The 23,020-nt window shown below is 38.3% G+C and overlaps 1 pseudogene; it reads left to right on the plus strand.

Moving 5' to 3' along the window:
• The window catches only part of LOC127029039 (ankyrin repeat domain-containing protein 31-like), an 80,893-nt pseudogene extending 59,996 nt beyond the window's left edge, over positions 1–20,897 (plus strand).
• Positions 20,898–23,020: the final 2,123 nt, after the last annotated feature.

A 23,020-nucleotide genomic window follows, 5' to 3' on the forward strand; every position in this document is an offset into this window, starting at 1 on the left:
AGTATTTTGGGGGGAAACCAATGGAGAAGATTCTGAACTTATATAGAGTATTCTCTCTGATACTTAACAGCACTGTGAATATTACCAATGTAAGAAAGAAGAAGAAATGCTAAAGATGAGAAATCATACGTATGAAAATTCTTTACCATCCAAGCTCTGACCTTGTCTACACTTTCATATGATCTGAATTTTAAGGGGTAGATGATTCCACTGATGCCACTAATCTCATTTCCATGTTTTACAACTAAGCAGACATGCAAGTGATTTAGAATTAGGAAAAAAATCATCAGAGCACATAGCCGAAAACCAAAACCACTGTTAAATACCTAAAGAAAAAAAATCCACTTCTTTTCTGCACTTTGATCTTAATACAAATGACCAGTTCCTTTTAATTTAGATCTATGAAGTTTTGTAATTGCTCTCTATAACAATACCATAAAGATGGTAGGTTTAACGACAAGTTGTGAATTATTTGTGTATTTTATTGGAAAAATGAGAAGTGTAAGATACAAGTCTGTGTTGATAAGAGCCAATTAAACTTGTTAGTTTAATTGGGACTGCAAGTGTAACAAGTTTTAGGGTATCTTATTTGGACCTTTATTATTTGTGACTTATGATAGATACAACACATAGTTGTATTATAAGTCCACAACAAGAATAAGCACAATACAAATAATAATAATATATAATAGGCAGTCAGGATTCTACTACAGCACAGAGCAAATCCCTGTGAGAGGGACAATTCAGGGAAAAGTGCTTTGGATGAAGCTTGTGATGATGAAATGAAGGAACTGCTGAAGTCTTATGGTGCTATGGACTCCATACTTCCTGTTGAAACTGTTGAGGTTACAGGTATGTTGGTTTCGTAATGTAAATCATAGGATTACCTTGTAGTCTTAAGGAAAAACTGAACATTAGAATGCTGCTGATTTGCAGAGTTGCATATTGCCTGGCACTGATATTTTAACATGAGGTGGTTTTTTCCTGAGAGAATCTGAGGAATAAGGAAATATTTGGCTCTTCAGATTTTTGTTATCATCCATATAATTTCCTTGTATTTTTGAAAGTAATAGCTTTAAAGACTATTTCCTTATTCTACCTAAATTTGATCTCATTTGCATTTACAAGATATTTTTTCATAGTGTGATCTACCATTGCATCTATGTAACCTATATTAGCAAAACTAACCAATTATACTCCTGCAATTTAATTTTAAATTCTATTTATTTTTTCTTAATTGCAGAGAGAGGAAATATCCTTCTAGATCAAGATCAAAACGTCATTGTTACGAGTGCTGTAAAAATGATGATGCAACTTTGGAGCCACAACATGAGAAATACAGTGTGGTAAGTATAGATAATAGAAGACTTTTGTTATACTGCTTCATAGTGTAGTACTGTATAGTGTCATTTACTGACTGAATAAAAATATAATTTAAATAACTAACCCTTTAGAATTGTGGTGGGTTGACCCTGGCTGGATGCCAGGTGCCCACCAAAGCCACTCTATCACTCCCCTCCTCAGCTGGACAGAGGAGAGAAAATAAAACGAAAGGCTTGTGGGTTGAGATAAGGACGGGGAGATCACTCACCAATTACCGTCACAGGCAAAACAGACTCAATTTGGGGAAAAATTAGTTTAATTTATTACTAGTCAAATCAGAGTAGGGTAATGAGAAATAAAACCAAATCTTAAAAACACCTTCCCCCCACCCCTCCCTTCTGCCTGGGCTTAACTTTACTCCTGAATTCTCTACCTCCTCCCCCCGAGCAGCGCAGGGAGACAGGGAATGGGGGTTGTGGTCAGTTCATTACGTGTTGTCTCTGCCGCTCCTTCCTCCTCAGGGGGAGGACTCCTCACACTCTTCCCCTGCTCCAGCGTGGGGTCCCTCCCACAGGAGACAGTCCTCCATGAACTTCTCCAATGTGAGTCCTTCCCACGGGCTACAGTTCTTCACGAACTGCTCCAGCATGGGTCCCTTCCATGGGGTGCAGTCCTTCAGGAACAGACTGCTCCAGCGTGGGTCCCCAGTGGGGTCACAGGTCCTGCCAGCAAACCTGCTCCAGCGTGGGCTCCTCTCTCCACGGGTCCACAGGTCCTGCCAGGAGCCTGCTCCAGTGCGGGCTCTCCACGGGGTCACAGCCTCCTTCAAGGCACATCCACCTGCTCCAGCATGGGGTCCTCCACAGGCTGCAGGTGGATATCTGCTCCACCGTGGACCTCCATGGGCTGCAGGGGGACAGCCTGCCTCACCATGGTCTTCACCAGGGGCTGCAGGGGAATCTCTGCTCCGGCACCTGGAGCACCTCCTCCCCCTCCTTCTTCCCTGACCTTGGTGTCTGCAGAGTTGTTTCTCTCACATATTCTCACTCATCTCTCCAGCTGCAATTGCTGCTGCACAGTAACTTCTTCCCTTTCTTAAATATGTTATCACAGAGGCACTACCACTGTTGCTGATTGGCTCGGCCTTGGCCAGCGGCAGGTCTGTCTTGGAGCCGGCTGGCATTGTCTCTATCGGACATAGGGGAAGCTTCTAGCAGCTTCTCACAGAAGCCACCCCTGTAGCCCCCCTGCTACCAAAACCTTGCCACGCAAACCCAATACAAGAATGTATGTAAAAAACAGCATCATGCTCAGTAAACTGTGACTTACAGTATATGATAAGTTTCTATGTTATCACTTCTCTCTGTTCATGATTCCCTTACACTTGTACACTTGTACAAATAGTAGTGAACACTTATATCCATTTCTTATTGCTTATATGAATAGAAAAAGGCCAGGAATTCTGAGGCTTTTCGTCACATTTCCAAAATGGCTCTTTGAAAGCATAATAATATTTCTTCATGATAATGAAGGTATTTAGAAATTGTTTAATCTTAATTTAAAAGAGCCGGGAAGATTTTTGCACAAGTTGTATGTTAGGAAAGCTCTTGCTGATATCGGTAGGCTATGTCTACATTGTCTAGGTGATGCTGTCATGGTGAAATTCACTGTCTAATCCTTGCAGTGCGCTCAGAGGTGGGATTCTGAGCATGGACTAGTTTGAAAGCCTGGGAAAAACCAGGCTGTGACAGTCCCTTGCAGAGCATACCCTTGGCACTATGTACGTCTATCATACCAGTGCCCCCATTGCCTTTACACAGTAATTCCCTGCCTTGAATGACTTGAGTCCACCCATACTTATCCTGCAGGTCATGCAGCACGTCCTGTGTGTTATACAGTGCACTTGGCTCTATTTCTTAATATCATATCTGTATTTGTCAACAGGAGTCTGTCTCTGCCATACAAGATGCAGAAGAGAAGCAAAAAGAACTGTTGCTACTTGAATTGAGAACTTCCAAAGATGCAGGTAGATATAAATTCAAGTTGTTTCACTTTTTTTTTTTTGGTACATATCTAATATAATTGTTTTTAAAATTGAATTGCAAGTAATATATTTGAATATCTCCTCTGGAAAATACAGCTTGAGAATAAGATTTTAATAACAGTTCCCAGATAATTGTACTTCCTGAAGAACTTCCATTTTACATAGGAATGAATATGATAACAAACAATGGAAGCATGCTGCTTGGAGGCATGTGTTTCAAGTCAACCTAATCATATAAAAAGAGACCATTAGATAAGAATGCACACTGTTAGCAGCATTCTTCAGTGACAATTACATGAGATTCTTCTGGAGACCCTCCATGATCAAGAACAGCTATATATGTGTTGTGGTTTAACCCCAGCCAGCAACTAAGCACCACGCAACTGCTCACCCCTCCCCGCTCCCAGTGGGATGGGGAGGAGGATCGGGAAAAAGAAGTAAAACTCATGGGTTGAGATAAGAACAGTTTAATAACTAAAGTAAAATAGAATATAATACTAACTAATAATAATAAAATAATAATAATAATAATAATAATTGTAATGAAAAGGAATATAACAAAAAAAGAGAGCAATAAAACCCAAGAAAAGACAGGTGATGCACAATGCAATTGCTCACCACCCGCTGACCGATGCCCGAGCCACGATCCGCCCCTCCCGGCCAACTCCCCCCTGTTTATATACTGGGCATGACGTTCCATGGTATGGAATACCCCTTTGGCTAGTTCAGGTCAGCTGCCCCGGCTATGCTCCCTCCCAGCTTCTTGTATACCTGCTTGCTGGCAGAGCATGAGAAACTGAAAAGTCCTTGGTTTAAGATAAGCGCTACTTAGCAACAACTAAAACATCAGCATGTTCTCAACAGTATTCTCACACTAAATCCAAAACACAGCACTGTACCAGCTACTAAGAAGAGAGTTAACTCTGTCCCAGCCAAAACCAGGACACCAAGCTAACATACAACATCCTTAACTGTTCTGTCCTCTTGTCTTAATGGTCACGTGGTATTATTACAGCTGTGGCTTCACAAAATGTTTTGTGGTGTGAACACCGTAAAAAATTTCTGATAGTATCATCCTTTAGTAGCTCATCCTGAGCTCATTTGGAACCTTTTATGGCTCCAAATTAGAGCTGCAAAGGCATTGAATTCAATGAACTATTGTGATTTGTGGTGATAAAAGACCAGCCAGTGATAATACAGACCCAGTTTCGATTCTATGAATTAAGGGTGGTATAGGAGAAGGCTATTACTGTAGTTTTGATCCTTTGCGTCCTATTTCTAGATGGGGTTCTGCAGTTTGTTGTGCATAAACCTGGAATTTGAACTATAAACTTTATACATGATAAAAAGATTGTTCAAATTTTAGATGTTGGCAAAATCCTTTGAAACATATTCATGTTCTTAGTGGGTTATATCTATTAAACTGTTTTTATTTTGTGTTCACAGTAACTCTGGTGTCTTTATTATTACTTTTTAAAATTTTCTATAGGGCTTCAGTGGAATCTTTTAAAAAAGGAGCACTGAGGGAATAAGTAGTTAACCTTGCTTCTAGGCAAAAGAGCCTGTTGACTGTTGCCCAAAACCAGAAGGAATTAGTCCAGAAAATACAAAATTACAGAAAAACAAAGCAAGTGTTCAGTGCAACACGTTCAGAGAAGCTGTCCTGGTTTCGGCTGGGACAGAGTTAACTCTCTTCTTAGTAGCTGGTACAGTGCTGTGTTTTGGATTTAGTGTGAGAATGATGTGGATAACACTCTGATGTTTTAGTTGCTAAGTAGCACTTATCTTAAGCCAAGGACTTTTCAGCTTCCCATGCTCTGCCAGCAAGCAGGTGTGCAAGAAGCTGGGAGGGAGCACAGCCAGGACAGCTGACCTGAACTAGCCAAAGGGGTATTCCATACTATGGAACGTCATGCCCAGTATATAAACAGGGGGGAGTTGGCTGGGCAGGGCAGATCACTGCTCGGGCATCGGTCAGCGGGTGGTGAGCAATTGCATTGTGCATCACCTGTCTTTTCTTGGGTGTTCTTTCTTTTTTTTTTGTTATATTCCTTTTCATTACAATTATTATTATATTATTATTATTAGTTAGTATTATATTTTATTTTACTTTAGTTATTAAACTGTTCTTATCTCAACCTACGAGTTTTACTTTTTTTTTTCCTCCTCCCCACCCCACTGGGAGGGGGAAGGGGGAAGCAGCTGCGTGGTGTTTAGTTGCTGACTGGGGTTAAACCACGACAGAAGCAAATCTCAAACTTAGTTATTTCCTATGGAAATGATAAAGGACAAAGTTTAACTGCTGATGAAATCATGTGTCCTGATGTAGTTACATTTAGTATGGGGCTTGGTGCCAGCATGCCTAATAGAAACAGAGTAGAAGCACATCTCTCTTTAGAAAATAGATTTTCAGCTCAGGAATGCAGCCAACATCCATACATCTGCTTGGCTGAGACAGGAGCAAATAAAGAAGCAATTAGAAGCAAAGAGGCTTCTGATCATGCTTTGGCATCTGAAAATGGTAAGAGAATATCCCTTTGATAACATATCAAAGCTGACAAATGCTGTAGAAGTGGTGACATTGCCTTCAGAACCTACTGTTTCCACTGCTAAAACAAAGTGCTCACAGCAAAAAGACATTGATTGTGTAGCAATCACAGAACAAGGAAACAAGTCTTTAAATCCCTTCTCAGTGACCAACACATTAAATATTTCAGAAGCCTGAAGCACTGTTGTCAATAACAATGTCTGTCAGCCAGGCAGTGACTGCCAGCAGGTTCTTACAGATGAGGATCTACACAGATATGTAAATAAGAAGCAAGCTTTCCAGCAGCAGCAACTAATTTTGTCAACATCTACAGAGAACTTTCCTAATACTCTGCAGCAAATGAACTTTCAGAATAGTGAGAACTCATTTAATGCCAACTCAGTGCTTACAAATCTTATCTCAAATACAGATTATCCAGTAAACCTCAGTGAGAAATCTTCCCAGAGCTATAGTAATCAGGAATGTGAACAAAAACAAGTGAGGTACAGAAGAAAAAATAGGGAAAAGCTTCAGTTGATAGATCTACTTGAATTGGGAAGGATTAAGCCAGGAGAAAATGTTTTAGAATTTAAACTGCAGGTAATTGTTGAGATATAATAATGTTAATATTAGCAAATAATGAAAAAACCCAAAACACTGAAATGGGGAAACAGCAGTTCTCGTGGTTTAGTCTGCATCTTCAGCACTTAGTATTGAAAATTTTTATTCATCGGTTAGAGATAATCTTTTATGAGTTTTAAAGGAAAATGCTATGGATGATGTCTTCTGTCAGCCCATAATTTTAACACTCAGAATATTGCATATGTAAAATTTGTGTTTAACTTTGCATTATCAGTGTGTTAACATTTCCTATTGCCATTCCACAACCAGAGTGGAATTGTTGGTTGGTCTACATTGTGTAATACCTGTTTTTATATTGGAAGGAGGGGGAATGTTAAGGTTTTTATGACTTAATGTGATTCTTGAAGCAACTATCAAGTCCCTCAAATAAAGAAATGTGACATCAAGGATTTCATAGTGCCATAGTAACATGAATATATGAAAAATTGTTTGCTTACATGCCAACTGGTTCTATAGTTTACAGTCTGGTATGAACCACACTTAAAAAAAAAAAAATCAACCTCTTTAATACAAAAACATGCCCCTGTGCCTCCAAATACAGAGCAGATTTGCAAGGCAGCTGCTAGGGGACTGGCTTGGTATTGAGCAAATGATGGAATTATTGACTGAATTCCCAGCTGTGAGCTAGTTAATTTCCAGGGCAACATATTGATTAAAACATGAAAGGTTCTTTTCAGCCAACTCACCAGGTGTAGTTAATGTAGAAAAGACTCCTTTTTCTGCACCTATAATCTGCTCAGGAATGCTTTTCTGCTGAGAGCAGCTATTTCATATGGTCTTGTGTCTTGTAACATAAGACAGTGTAAGTCACAAGCTCTGTGCTGGGTCATGTCATAGATGTGTACACATGTTTCTTTTCTTTAAAGGATATGTAATATTCCTTCAAACCCCAAGATGACTAAATGGAAGGATGAAGACTTCAGTATGCTTACTGTTATCTCTCAAGACTATTATCTGTGATACCAGCTTGATGCATGTGGATCTTAAGGAATTATAACCCTGTATTGAAATGTTCATGTTTGGGGTGTACAGAAGTCAGTGGTTTTTACTAGAATGAAAATGGTACTCATTTATGCCTTGGAAGACAGTGCTGTAGAGATTGAAGTTTAGAGGCCAATATCTGTTGCATTGCATAGAGGAGGGGATCAATAAAGTTTCCTTCTTTATCATTATAGATATCTACTTGCTAACAACATACAGCTAGTATGGAGTCCTTACTTAAGGTTAGCTTTGGGCAGGCAGAATGCAGTTTTTGAACGCTGTAAACCCAAGCTATGAAACTGAACTGGATTTATTATTCATCAAAATGTTTGGGTTAAACATCTTAGTTTAGATTCTTATAGACACAAAGCCAAGCCAGTGGATATGGTAGGAGATGGTTCAATATTTGCTAGTGGATCATTGTCTTATTCTGATTGTTTAACCTCATGCATGTTGAGCAAACTTACTAAGTTCTAACATAGTTTATCAACAACTAATTTTTGCATTATTTAGCTGTGTTAGCCTGAGACGAGTATAACAGCCATAATTTACTGAACTGTAAACAACTATAAGCCATGCTTCTGGAGGTGCATATATGTTTGCAGAACTGGGCTGTATTAGTGTTATCAAAGAGGCAGTGACAATAAATTATTTTATACTTAATTTTGCATAATATAAGGCTGTCAGGTTCCTCCTAAAACATTTAAGTGATTATACTTAATAATTGTTGCAACTACTGAATTGGGAATCCTGATTTTAATGTCCCTTCACGTAAGTGAATTTTTTATGCAAATATGTTTAATCTTTGAATCATTGCTGGAATTACACTGTGACATGCATTTGTTCCACATGTGTAAGACAGATCGGGTTTCAGTAACAGTTTCTTGGTGCACAGACTTGCCTCCTGTGAGTTCCTGAGTTCACTGTTGCAAATTAATTTATTTATAGCTCTGTTATCTCTAAGAGGAACTAAGATGCAAATACAGTTCTGACAAACACACATAGGGAGATTTGTCCTCTGACAGTGGTATCTGTGTGGCTAAAACATCTTATTCTGGCAGAATAAATCCTCTTATCTTACATATTACAGTTTATGATAGTGGCATTGAATTCTTTAATTTTTTTCAGAGAAAAACAGAATTAGCTCCAACTTTTCAGTTATACAGTCCTTCATAATTTTTTCATGTTTTAAGGATGTTAATTCAGATTTGTTAATTTATGAGTTAAAAATGATTTCTTAATTTTTCTTTGTTAGGAATTTAGTCATAAAGCCACGCTCTTAAAGAACAGCAAGATCAGAACCAGTAAGAGACAAATACTTCAGAATCCAGTTCAGTGGGTTAAAGACCTACTAGGAAGTGATATTTCTGTGACATGGAAATATGCGTGGAATAAGGTAGGCCTTATTTTACTCCCCAAAAGAGTAATAATAAATGGGAATAACAAATTTCACAAACCTGGATCTCCTTACAGTTCTTAAAGCAAAAGAGGGTACAAGCCTAAATTTTAAAAAGTCTTCTTACTCTTAACAAATAAGCAGCAAAGAAAGAGCTACATAGTGTAGCTGTACAATGATGAACTAGTCACAAGTGTTGAGAGACTGTGGAATGCCCACTCTGTAAGCTATCAGTGCTTTGAAAGAGTAGTTTTAAAGATGATTAAGAGACTGACAGAAAAAGCTGAAAAGTAGTTAAGAGAATAAAAAGGAGCAAGTTACTGAAATGTCAGGGTATCAAGGGCAAATGTTGCAAAAATACTGGCAGAGTTTAGAGGGCTTTGCAGATGTTATATTACGTTTTTTCATTCAGAATTCAAATTAGCAGAATTTCTACTTGATCTTGACAGACACAGATTAGACTGTTAAGTGCATAAACTCCATTTTATAAGAAAAGTGAAATTTTTACACCTATCAGAATAAACACTAATTAAAATGACCAGTTATCCATTTACATTTTTTTGTACAGGTTACATATCTTGGGACACGGCTGTCAAAATTTCTTGTTGAAGAAGTGTCTGTTTCTAATGACCTGGAATTATCATCACAAGAAAGAGAGCCTTTGGGTATGTACCACTTAAAATCTAATATTCACCATGACTGAAAGCAGCAGAAAGTGATTTCTAAAGAGCTTAAATTCCAAAATTCCTCTATTGCTTTCTGATTTTTTTCTGGGCTACATGCTTGTCACAGATCCTGGGCCTGAAAAATAAATAGTGCCAGAACTTATACATGATCTCTAAAGAAGTACATGTTTCTTTTTTTCCAAAAAGTGGTTGTGTGAAGAGAATAATTACTAATGACTTGGTTGCTATGTAAAAAATATTTATGTAAAATTTTACATAAATATATTAAAGTTTTTAATAAGCTAATTTAATACTTTTTTATTCTGTTGGAAACTCAGATACAGTAGCACAACTTTTAATCGCATGTACATCTTAAAATCACATTAAATAATCTGTTTTGGTGGAAATCCTGGTATGCCCAAGCAACAGTAATAACTAGGGGGATATTTTATTCTCTAAAAATAAACAGTCATATGAAACAGAGTGCATTGATATGACAAAAAGACATTGAACAATTTTTTCGGAGCTGCCCAGCAGACTTAAGAACTTCAGCCTAATTTTGATAAATAATATGTTCCCAGGGAAACCTGAGTCCCTTTGACAGCCAGTTGCACTTGGGAGTCCAAAAAACTTTTGGGCTTTTGTGATTGGTTCTGTTAATTTGATGAGACACTGCTCCTCACATGAACTGGGATACCAGGCTTGGTCCGTTCTTAACATACTAAAAGTAAATTAAAATATATTAATTTAAAATAACTAATTTGATATTCAAACTACCATGTTCTACTGGTATTTGCTTCAGGCTAAGAGCATCCAGATGATGAGTTTACATTGCCCTGCTTCAGTAACTTAAGTTTATATCAGGTGTAAGTGACTTAAAAATGGATTTAGTCTCCTAACTTTTTAATAGACTTTTGAATATTTCACTAGTTCTTGTAAATTATTCCTCTCGTGGACAATTTATGAAAAATATTGTAACTTCTAAACCAGAGAAATCCATTTCTTCAAAGAATACTCTTACTTGACAAACAGAAATCAGCCTGATGATCAGTAAGTGGTTTTTTTCCCTGTTTTTCACATATAGCCCAGGGTAATCTAGGAAAGAGTATGTAAAGAAGTTTTGTTCTCATGTGTAATTTAAGATCACAGTAATGCTTAATCATTAGCCCTAGGTGAAAAATTGAGGGAGAGAAAGCCAAAGTGTTCTTGGTTTCAGTTCTATTTCAGATACTATATGGCCAGATATATACTAGGAAATTAAACAGTGCCTTAAAACATTCCAGAAGATGATTAACCTGCGCCATTGTATTGTGAGAACAGTTGCAGGCATTGGGCAGCTCCCAAACGGTTTCCAGGCCCAGTTTGGGAGTTAGCTTGTTCCAAGGGCTGTTCCCAAGGTGCACTTAGCCTGCAGCCAACCTGCTTGAAAGCACAGGAAGATTTGCTAGCGTGGATGTGAGCTATTCCGTGCCACTTGCCTGGGGACATTCCCAGGCACTTTTTTATTTTCCAATATACTTACAGCCTGTGTGTATTTTATAGTAGAAGTTTATCCTGCTTTTTTAAAGAATCAGTCTTCTCTTTTTCTTTCTGTATTAATGAATTTAATTTTTTTCTATGCATCCCAGAGCATCATTAAAAAAGAAGACTAGGGCCTGATAATTTGAGTGTTTTAGGAGGAGAATGCTATTATTTTAAATAGCCCTCCCCCACACTCCTTCCAGCTTCCTGTACCTTAGCTCAGTGTTCATTGAGCTACTGTATGAAGAGGATGGGGAAGTGGGAAGAAAATGATACAGGCAGCAGCTGTATCTAGCCATCTTTTAACAGAAAGAAGTAGCTACCACTGAATTTTGTACAGAGCCCAATTTAGGAAGCATGTCCTAAGAACCTCTACCAAATCAAGGTCCTTAGGCAAGACAGGTGAAGGAGCTGCTATTCTGTAGCTGCTGTCAGCATAAGAAAGGTCCCAGCTTTTCAGCTCTGTTGAGATTAAGGTGTTTCCAGGTTTGTATAGCAGCAGAATTTTAGGCACCTGAGGAATGTTAATGCAAAAAACTTGAAGAGCCCATTAAGTAAAGCAGTCCCAGACCAAGGCAGGTATTTAACAGAAGCTTTAAAGATTGCAATTTTGGAATTAGTCATCTAAATCCTAACTAAATTTCACTTTATGATGTCCCTTCTTTGAGTCTGAGCCTTTAGTCTCTTCTAGGATCATGCTAGTAGAAAGCAGGAATTACCGTATTCAAGTCTGAGTGAGAACTAAACATTAAGAAAATACACAATGCTTCTAGACTGTCTGTATGTAGGAAAGCAGAAGAAACAGTGATTATATGGCTTGGAATTTATTCCTCTGTACTTTGATACATGTAATGATGACATAATGTTTACCAAAAATGGCCAAGAATAAACAAGGATTCAGAAGCAGATGTCAGCTGAAGAGCAGATGTCCATTGCAGAGCAGATGTTGGTGTCAGATATTTCACATTGAAATTCCAGTGAAGTGGCTTAAAATAAAAGCATATCCAGTTGTTACAGTAAGCATGATATGTACATTCATTTTGCAGATTGCTGTTTCAGGAAGATGGTCTTTGGAAAACAGCATGACTAGTGCAGTTCTTGTGCTCTGGCAATCCCTGACTGCCTTTATTAACCATTAGCCACCTGTAAAGATTAGAACAACTAGTAGGCTACTTTTCAAGTTAAATTTGCATGGCATCTAATTTAATTTTGCCAAGGAAGTCATATATTAAAAAAAAGAGAATGCCCCAATCATGTTACAGCAGCTACAGCTGCGCTGGTAAAGGAGCAGAGAAAAGTCTGCCCTTACACGTGTTAGATGATGTCAGGCTAAGTGAAAATTTCAGCATTTACCTTTAAGAAAGATAAAAAGCATAACTGCTTTTTGCATTTAACCATTAAATCACCAGCATTAAACAATACTGTTTGTTCATAGAACAAAGTTGTCTTGATCTTTTTACACTCTCAGGAAAGAATTTTATCACAAGGGACCCCAGCAACCACAACCACCACCATCAGAGTCCTGGTACTGTCTCCATTGATCAGCCTCTTGGGAGCTTTGACCTGAGCAATATGCAGCCAAAAACCCCATCCTTGCCACAAACAGAAGCTGTGAAAACATTGCTATGCACTGAAAGAGAAGCAGCTGACAGGCTCCCTGTTACCAGAGAATTAAAGAGTAAGATTTTTTTTAACTGGCTAAAAAAAAATAATGGTGGGGGCAGGGACTATAAAATGGATACACAAGGAAAAAGAAAGTAGGTGGCATGGAATTGATTTGTGTGTGGGAGGGAAAGAGTGCTGGGGAAAACTGATGACTCTGCTGATGGGTTGGATTGATCTAAATGACCCAATAATGAAGTTTTTCAGAGATCAGTATGTTCTACTCTCCTGTGTCCAAATTAGAAACATTTTGTTATTTTGATGTAGTCAACAAAATAACTCCGTGTCATTTCAAGTATTCAGTTAAATGTCTACACAAAATAACAGCATAGACAAAAGTCTTCTGGATTTAGATGAAGAAATATGATACAACAGCATTGTTGAATAATCTCATGTAGTCTAATTTAAAGGGAAGAGTGGAAATGTTCCTGAAGATGCTCTGATCTTTGTAGAGTTCACTGAGCTTGTAACTTTGTATTTTTGGTATTACATTTTTATGTTGATTGCACATTAAACCCTATCCGTAATATTCATACAATTTGAACAGTGCTTACTGCACTTTGACCTAGCATTTTTGCCTCTACCACCTTTGATTACACCACAGAAGGATGACCCTGATCCACCACAGTGCAAAGTCAGAGTGGTCAGCTCAAACCCCCACCATGTCCAAAGTCAGGTAACACTTTGCACTGAAGTGGGTAACAGTGCTGAGTCAGGTCTGCTGTGGGAGACAGTAAGAAGCAAATTGGAGGTGAAGTGTCTAAATCTGTGTCGGCCATGGTAAACTGAAAGTGTATCCACACTATAAAGCAATTCTTTATGCTTCTGCAAGTTTATACATAGGCCCTGCAGCTACAGTGCAAAGGGTTAAGTAAACCCTGGAGTTGGGAATCTTCTGCAGTAAGTGCTTTGTTATCCTGCTTCTTTTTTTTTTTTTTTTTCTTTTAATAGAAGCAAATAGACTGAGTGTCTTAAATGCCAGGACAGAATATTTGGAGGGAAGTGGTCTTTAAAGTTACAAAAAATAGATTGTGTAGTAGATTGTATTCACATTTATGTATCAAAAAACCCAGGTTGAACTGCCCTTTGATGTGAATTGAAAAGTTACACAGGTTATAGCTTGTAGGAGTTGTGTTTCTCTGCTGAACAGATGAACAGCCAGCCATGTTCATGTTTTCTCAAATATAGTTACTAGTTATAGTTCTGCTTACCAAGATAACAGTCTTGTAGCATGTATGGTCCTTGCCACCCTATTATCCGAGTGCTCAATCCTGTCTGGAAACTGTTATAGCAGGAGAGTAGAGTCATTTTGTAGACAAAGGTAACCACTAACAGACATGTGGGGATTAAAGATTCATAATACAATAAAAATGAATAACTTGGAAATTTACATAAATGTTTCCACATCTCTAGCTTATAGAACCTTTTGCATCCAGTTCTGAGGAGAAGCTTTTCAGGTTTCATAGTCTGACCAAAAATATTTTTGAAAGCAAACTATGAAAATCAAACTCCTACTTATGAAGGAAAATCCTTTAAAAACAAGTGTCTCAGGGTGAGTATTTCATTGAATCTCTTAAGCCCACTTTAGAAGTGCTATGAGAACCCCCATAGCCCAAAGATGGATTCTCTGTATTGTTTGCCCTTTACATTTGTTTCCTAAGAACCAGTCAGATGATACACAATGCCATTGCTTCTTTACTTCATGCTAAATAAATTCTGAATGTAAAGCTCAGCTGTATAAGTTGGCTTTTAACTAGTTTAATTTTGGGGCTTTGCTAGTCCTGGAAAATGATAGAAGAGTAATTAATTTCAGTTTTCTTGCTAGTCAATCTTATCTTCTTGTTCTTGTGCACCAGTACAAAGTTGTGATGCTGAAACTGCTGACTTGGCAGGAGAATATTTAAATCCAAATGAATTGCTCCAGTAGAATGAAACCAAAGCTATTAAGTATTTCAATACCTCCTAGACAGGTGTAACATTGGGCTACTAGTAAACATCGCATGTGTGTATTTGCAAGAATCTTCCATTAGACTTTAAATTGCAAACTCCTCAGAAGAGGGATCTTTTGCGTCTTTGAACTGGTTGAAGATATTACTTTGATATTAGTCCAAACAATAAATCTGGCCCATTTTAGTATAATTTTCCTGCAATATATTTAAAGCTTTATGTAATTATAATGCAAAGAAATGTTACCTGTTCTTGAAAGCTTGCAATATTTTTTGTGCTGCATAGAGCTCCAATTCAGAGCCCCAGATTCTGCTCAGGCTCAGACAATTATGTCAGAAACTACTTTCACTGGAAAACTCTAATATTCTTATCTTCGTGTTTTTGGAGGAAAGCTGGAAAAGATGATGAATGTCATTTAGTGATCAAAAATCAAGATGTAAACTGAGAACCCCAACTTTAATTTTATTTATTTATTTTTTTAACAAAATGTCATGACTTAAAGGAGCTTGACTCTGTATATCTGAATTTTTTGGATTGGGTGTTATTGAAGTAGTGGCCCATCATCACCATCAATAATGGCGATAATAATGTGGAAGAGGAGAAGTACTTGGAAGTGCAAAAAAAACCTCACCCCAAAACACAAAAAAAAACCCCAACACCCCACCCAAACCCCAACGCCCCCCAAAAAAACCCAGCATCTAATAAATGTGTGTTCCTTGTTACCTATAGCAGACTATTCATTAACTATACAATGTCTCCATTTATGTGACTGTAAAAGACAGGGAGATGAACTATATATTCTTGCTATTTTGTACTTTGGAAGCAAAGTGAGATTGTAGACAAATACTTCTATCCATAATATTTTTCCATCTCAGAGGTATCTCAAGGTGCAGCTATTATACTGTTTTCTCTTCTTTATGGCTTACAGATGAAACATTTAAAAGTATTTTCCAGTACTTTTAAGTTCCAGACATTTGCTTTAGATAGTTATATACTTTACAAAGAAGCAAATAGTTGCAATAGTCAGCAGAATTTACAAAGCTATATTTTCCAGTAACTTTGCATACTATGACTGAAGTATAGGCTTCCTCCATCTACACACTCTTCCTTTCCAAAATCCTCTACCTGCTCTTATTTGACCATCAGCAAGGTAAAAGGTAGGATGTCGCATGACTAACTTGGAGTTGAGCTAAGTGGCTAGCAAGAACCAAACAAAATTCACTTTTTAGGAGGCCAAAAAAGAAAGAAAAAAAGAAGCTCTCAAGGACTACATGTCATGGAAGCCAATTCTAAAAAATTAATGTCTGTATTTCTTATCTGTCAGTCAGGTTTTTCTGAAACTGGCATATCACTTCAAAAATAACTAGGTGACAGTCAGTGTGATCGCACTGAACCATAGACTAATGTAGGTTAGGTGGGACCTCTGGAGGTCTCTAGTCCAACCTCCTGTTCAAAGTAGGACTACCAAGTTAGATAGGGCTGCTCGGGGCAACCAGTCCAGTCAAATTCTGAATATCTTCAAGGATGGACATTCCACAACATCTTTGTACAACCTGTTCCTGTGCTTAACCATGCTCATGGTGAATTTTTTTCCCCCATATATCTAGTTGGAATCTTGCTTGTTAAAACTTGTGACCATTGCCTCTTTTTGTTGTGTACAGAAACCTTGTTTCCTTAGGAAACCTGGCTAAAAGTAAGTAAACTGACTCCTAGTCAAGAACTTTAAACACTGGCTTTCTGGCCTTTTTACTTTGTGAAACAAGTTGTAAAAGAAATCCTTTGATAACTGACCCATCTTAATTCATCAGCTGCACTATAACATTTTCATCTGCTTTGGTGGTCCTGTGGAGACTGAGAAGACTAAGACACAGAACTGTTGTAGATAATCTACCTAGAACACATCTATCTTTTCCTATCTTATGAAAGCAATAAATGAAAGTCAATGTGATAAACAGCAAGCTTCAAGAGGTAGTGGCTTCAGCTGCTGCATTGTTTGAAACAGGGAGAAGACAGACTTTAAAAATATTTGTGTGAAAAATGGAGTCAGCCGTTATGTTTTATTTTAAAAATACTTATTTTATTTTATTTCTTTATAAATTCAATCTTGAATATAGATTTTTTTATGGGAGGCTGTATACATTTACAGATTGGTATTTGCATGTATGTCAATCATACCTCTCTCACCTTTTGGGAAAAAATCAGGTTACAGCTATACTAAAGAAGGTAAGAGCCACTGAGATTTAAATTGTTCTCTCATTTCCCTGGTAGGTTATTGTAACGTTGATGGATTTTTGTAATAGATTGGAGGTTTTGAGTTCCCCACATTGCTAAATAAAAAACTTATAATATCTTAATACACCAATCCAAGGACCCTGAAGAATAATATTTCAGAATGCATCATATCATATAAAGTATTTGTTACTGGCTAACAGGCATATACCCAATGTATCTGGGAGAAGAGAAAAAAACAGTTACTGTATAAGATTATGATGTAGGAAAAAGTTTTAATGGGGAATAATATATTGTATTTATATCACTTATCTAGGCAATGCTTGCAAGAAAACTATAAAGTATTATTAATATTGTACATTTTTCAGACATGTAGAAACAGAACGATTTATTATTAACTGTATCTCTCAAAAAAGTATAACATCTTCAGGTCCGTGTTGTGGGAACAATACTTCCTGCCACATGAAACATAAAAATAAAGAGATTTCAGCATAAACCTTGAAACTGATGCTTTAGAATAAAAGGCATGAATTCTTGATCTTTAATCATGCCTGCAAGTCCTTTTTCCATGCAGATATAGAGTGTAACAAGAAAGGCCACTGTTATGAAATACTTTCAAAGAAGAATGATTCTAGATACCTAATCTTTTTTTCTGCTTTATGACGTTGCTTTTGTCAATCTCAGTGGAGGACAAAAAGAAAGAATGAAGTTCTGAGGAATACTATTCTTTATTGAGTAGAGGAAGAAACTTTACTTTCTCAAATCTAGCATTTTATCTAGAAGCAACAGAATAGAATAATGATTTGTGAAAGTATGAATTAAATTCCAAGTTATTGCTATACAAATTCTAGTTATAGGAAAATGATGAACTGAACCTACAGATCATCCATGGTGAGTCATGTCTGATATGTGAAGGAAAGAACTGTAGGCTGAGTGACTAACAGAAGGTGCTCTAAGTCCTCCTGGCACAATTTTAGCTGTGCTAGAAAGTATCTATCTATCTGGTCATTATAGTCCATTAGATAGATAGCTTCTGAACTGAAATGATTTATTTATTTCATAAGATGTTATAAATAACCTTCGATTTTTTTCAAAGGGTAGTAACTACTAATGTAAAAAATATAGCATGTGTAATTTAGGATCACTTTATAAATTAGTTTCTGTGGAAAAAGTACTTTCAGAATCGGGATGGGAGTGGACACAGAGGTTCACAAAGCAATTAGCCAAAATCCCTGCTGGCCTGTATCTTTTAGGGGATGGACACCTTACCTTCAGGTGTCTGACTGGCATGGCATGTCTGATGATTGATTGATTGTTAGAAAAAGATCACTCCTTACTGATCAGTTTGTAAACGCAGAGACCTTGGACTCCAGCATTCACAGGAGGAAAAAAGAATGAAGGTCTACATCACGTGAAGTGAATCAAGAACTGTGGAGAGACCTGGAGAAAAGCAAAAGCATTTTGAGGAAAAGAAAAGAAAAAAAAAATACCAGGAAAGCATCATATTTTGTCAGAGAAAGATTTAGTCTTACAGTGATGATCTGTCCACAGACATCTCTTTTTCCAAGATACCAGGTCTTGATCAGCTGAAAGATAAGTTATTTTCAAAATTACCACTAGCATGGGCAGAATTCATGTGCTTCAATTCAGTAGCAGACTTTTAAAAGTCAGAGGATCAAAAAATGTTTATGCGAGGCACTGGCTGTCATTTCCAAGACCTTACTTGGTCTGAAGGGCCAATGCCTGTTGGGACTCCTGGATTATGACTAGTCTTCTCTGTTTCTAAGTTGTTGAGAGGAGCGTGGATAAGGCCCAAGAAACTTGAAAGCTCTTAAGACAGTTTTTTGTTCTAAATACTCCTTGTGGCATTCTAGATCAAATGCTGTCACCTTTAAGTGTGGTGTTCTTAGATCTTCTCTTTGCTTATGCATCTGTAGCCCACGTCTAGACTAGCTGCACTGAACCAGATCCATTTGAGTCAGAAGAATAACATCTCCTGTGACTTTTTGCCACAGATGATACCACAAATCAGTTCGGCTTTCCCTCAGATATGATAATAATCTTTACCTGTATTACAGAAGTATTGAAACTGGATTTACTGATGCCTGTAAATTGATTCAAATATGTTGCTTAAACTGCAAGAGCATTTAAATTTCTTTTACAAATAATTTACACCAGTAAAATAGTGTCCTGGTTTCGGCTAGGACAGAGTTAATTTTCTTCCTAGTAGCTGGTATAGTGCTGTGTTTTGGATTTAGTAGGAAAAGAATGTTGATAACACATTGATGTTTTTAGTTGTTGCTAACTAGTGATTATACTAAGTAAGTCAAGGATTTTTCAGCTTCTCATGCCCAGCCAGCAAGAAGGCTGGAGGGGCACAAGAAGCTGGGAGGGGACACAGCCAGGACAGCTGACCCAAACTGGCCAAAGAGCTCTTCCATACCATATGACATCATGCCCAGTATATAAACTGGGGGAGCTGGCCGGGAGGGGGGATCGCGGCTCGGGAACTAACTGGGCATCGGTCAGCGAGTGGTGAGCAATTGCATTGTGCACCACTTGCTTTGTATAGTTTAATTCTTTTAGTATTACTATTGTCATATTATTATTATCATTATCATTGTTTTTCATTCCTTTCTGTCCTATTAAATTGTCTTTATCTCAACCCACCAGGTTCTTTTTTTCCTGATTCTCTCCCCCATCCCACTGGATGGGGGGAGTGAGCGAGCAGCTGCGTGGTGCTTAGTTGCCGGCTGGGGTTAAACCATGACACACTTCAAACATGTTTTCTCTGCATTTTAACAAGGATTTATCTTGGCTGATCTAATAATCCTGAAATACCTATCCTGTTTTGCTTCTTGAGACACTTGAATGGTATCTGAACACTGTTTTTTGGTTTTGGGTGTGGTTTTTTTTTTAAAGAGAGGCCATCCCTACTTTCATGACAAACCTCCTTCTCTTGATGGCATCTGCTACATGTGACAGTTTTGCCCTCACTGGCAGTTTCTGTGTTGGGCTCGTTGTGGCAGCTCAGCAGCTCTGAGATTTTGTGCAATGGTACCGAAGGGAGAAAGTGTGGATGAAAGATGAACAAAAGCAAGTAACTCTGAAAACTACAGTTCCAAGTGCCTTTTGGAGTCTGTGCTGTTATGGAGAAAATGTCTTGTAACATTTGTTACTGCTGGATCTTTACAGTGTTACTTTGTTACTGATTTTAACAGTGAAAACTAAAAGTTCAGCTTCTCCTGCGGTGACACAAGTGCCTTACGTTTATGCATTGCAATAGTTGCTTCAGTCTGGCAGATATTTAAATATTGCAAATAAATACCCATTGTTCAATCCTTGTATACAGGTGTATGGCTTCCTTTTTATATAGTCCATTCAGGGCTGTAGGAAGGGCATGGTGAGAGGGATTCCTTAATTTTTGGGAAGTACACTAAACTTACCCCTTTGTGGACATAATATGTGAAATTCAAGCAATGCTGAAGAACAACTGCGTTTTCTATACCTCTTTCCACAGGGAGGCGTTATATAATTGGAAATGGTTGGGGAGGTTGACTTCTCACCCTGAGCATCACAAAGTGTAGTACTGCCCTTGTCTCACTGAAGTCTGGGTGCAAGTGAGATGCGGATAAGATGGCCAGGGTCTTACCCTACAAGATTCCTAGGACACATTACAGATTCCTAGGGATCTGTAATGCTTACATGGTTCTAATGAGCTGTTAACACCTCTCTAGATAATAGTGCCAGTGATTGCTTTCCATTACTCTAATATACACTCTGTAATCATTTGCATTCATTTTCAACAGGCTCTTCTGTCCAGTTCAACTCAGTGGAAAGTCTGACACATTTTTTAAGTTCAGTGAGGTAGTAATAGTATGTAAAGAGGAGTTTCTACCATACCCTGTAATGGAAAAGCACTGGAATTTCTACAAAGGATGTGAAGATTTTGGATTCTAAAGATTTCCTGAGTGCTAACATTTTTTTCTTCATCATCACTTAAAAGTAAACATTTGAGCTTTTAGAACTAAGTGCTTTGCTACTGTCATTTTGATAAATCATTTGCCCCGCACTTGGAATGGACTGAAAGATTGTTTGGGTAAACAAGGAACTGGGGAGTACTTTGTGGCAGGTGAGGATAACTGTCAATGTTGAATTTTGTGCTGTAAGATTATGAAATGGGGAAGTAGATGAGGACTGTTATACACTGGTGCTCATTGTGAATTATATTGCAGGTTGATAACTTTGTATGAAACTCCACTGATTTCAATGGCTGCCTGTAAGGGACTGGAAGAGTTAACGTCTGTCAATGTCTCAAACATTGTAGCAACCAAGGTACGGTCTGCATAACAAAGAGGGCCATTAGCAAGAAGTTGGCTGGCATGGACACAGGGGGTGTGCCGGAGGGTATGCAGTCCCATGTTCTGGCAGAACCAGCCTGGTAACCCACCACATATGGCCAGAGGCCACACAAAGCTTATTTGAGGAGGGGGCTTGTAGCTCCTTGGCAAGTCCCTAAGACCACCACCCCAATAAACCGCACATGCTCAGTAGGTGAAGAACCATCTGGAATACCACCATATATGTCCAGAACTGTCTAGAATGAACCCATATATAAGTCTTCAGGAGGCGTGACTGTGGACGGAGATTTAGACTATAAAAGACATAATTGCAAAGGGCCACGTTGCGTGCGCCCGCCCGCCACCGGAGGACCACCATGCAGAGCAGAGACCATTGCTGGATCCAAGGGTGGTGATATCTTTCTTTCTCTTTCTCTCTCCTTTTCTTGTCTCTCTCTTTTTCTCTCTCTGTTTTCTGACCTTATTCTGGGCACATAAGGGTAATATCATTGCGAGTTTGTCATGGTGATATCATTGCGAGTTTGTCAGGGTAATATCATTGCGAGCTTGTCGTGATAATATTGCGAGTTTGTCGTGGTAATATCGTGGCGAGGAGTTTGTCGTGGTTATACTGTTACAAGTTTTGCCAAGCCACTATCTGTTGTTTTCTGCCAAGTTTTGAGTAAAGTTGTGAACTGATTGAACCTCTCGAGTAATTGTCGCTGCTCCGGATTACCGCACAGAGAATCAAAAGGTTAACCTCACCCTCACCCACCGAGTGCGACGGGACGCTGCCCATGCTTGATGGGGCTGCAGGGAACCAGATGGGTATCAACACTGATAGTCACTTCTTACACCTAAACCTAGAACCACTCTGCCTGACCATGTGCTATCAGAAATGGCTGCAAATGTTTGTGTAATAACATCAGCTGTTAGGTTAGCCAAAAAATCAAGTTGGGCAGCTTTGAAAATCACCAGCAGCTTTGCTTTAAGTGGCATAGATATATACAAACATTTGAGAAGGGGGCGGGTGCTGGGAGAGGTTAAAAGAGGAATCTTAACCATTGGAAGTGCTCAGGGAAATTCCATTCATGTTCCAGCCAAATCTTTCTGATAGGCAGAAAATGTGCTAGCATATGGCAGGAAATACAGTCAGCCTGTTTGTGGAACATGAATTTTTCAATCTAACAACATCTTCGATATTCACCCCAATCTCTGGAGGTTTTCTACTTGGTTTAATTTTACAATGTGTGAATCTGCCTCAGTAGCATATTTATAACATATTTGACTGTCGTGAGAGTTATCTGCATTCAAATAGCATTCTTGCTCTTTCGTTCTCTGGATTATAAGAAGAGATGAAATAATAACACCTACTACTCCTAACTCTAGTGAATGGGATGAGAAATATCTCCTGTCAATACATAACAACCTCAGCTAGCTATTTGGAGTGCGAAGAGCTGTTCTGCAGGGATTTTATTAGTGTCTTAAACAGAAGAAGGTTTAGGGAAGAGAGAGGGGTCTGATGGGCAGAGAGTTAATACTGTGCCCTAGGATGCATGAGCAATCATTGCCTGATGGGCTGTAAGGATAAAGAAATGCAAACTGCCTGGAAGCCAAAAAAGTTTAAGGCTACTGAGTGACAGGTAGTAAAGGTCACTTTCCACACAGAAAGAAAATTGAGCGTTCTCGCAGCTGCTGCAGCAAAACAAACCTGAAGGCATATTGGTTTAAAGGTAATGTTCA

This window comes from Gymnogyps californianus, unplaced genomic scaffold (genome assembly GCF_018139145.2).
Source record: "Gymnogyps californianus isolate 813 unplaced genomic scaffold, ASM1813914v2 HiC_scaffold_63, whole genome shotgun sequence".
Classification (NCBI taxonomy): domain Eukaryota; kingdom Metazoa; phylum Chordata; class Aves; order Accipitriformes; family Cathartidae; genus Gymnogyps; species Gymnogyps californianus.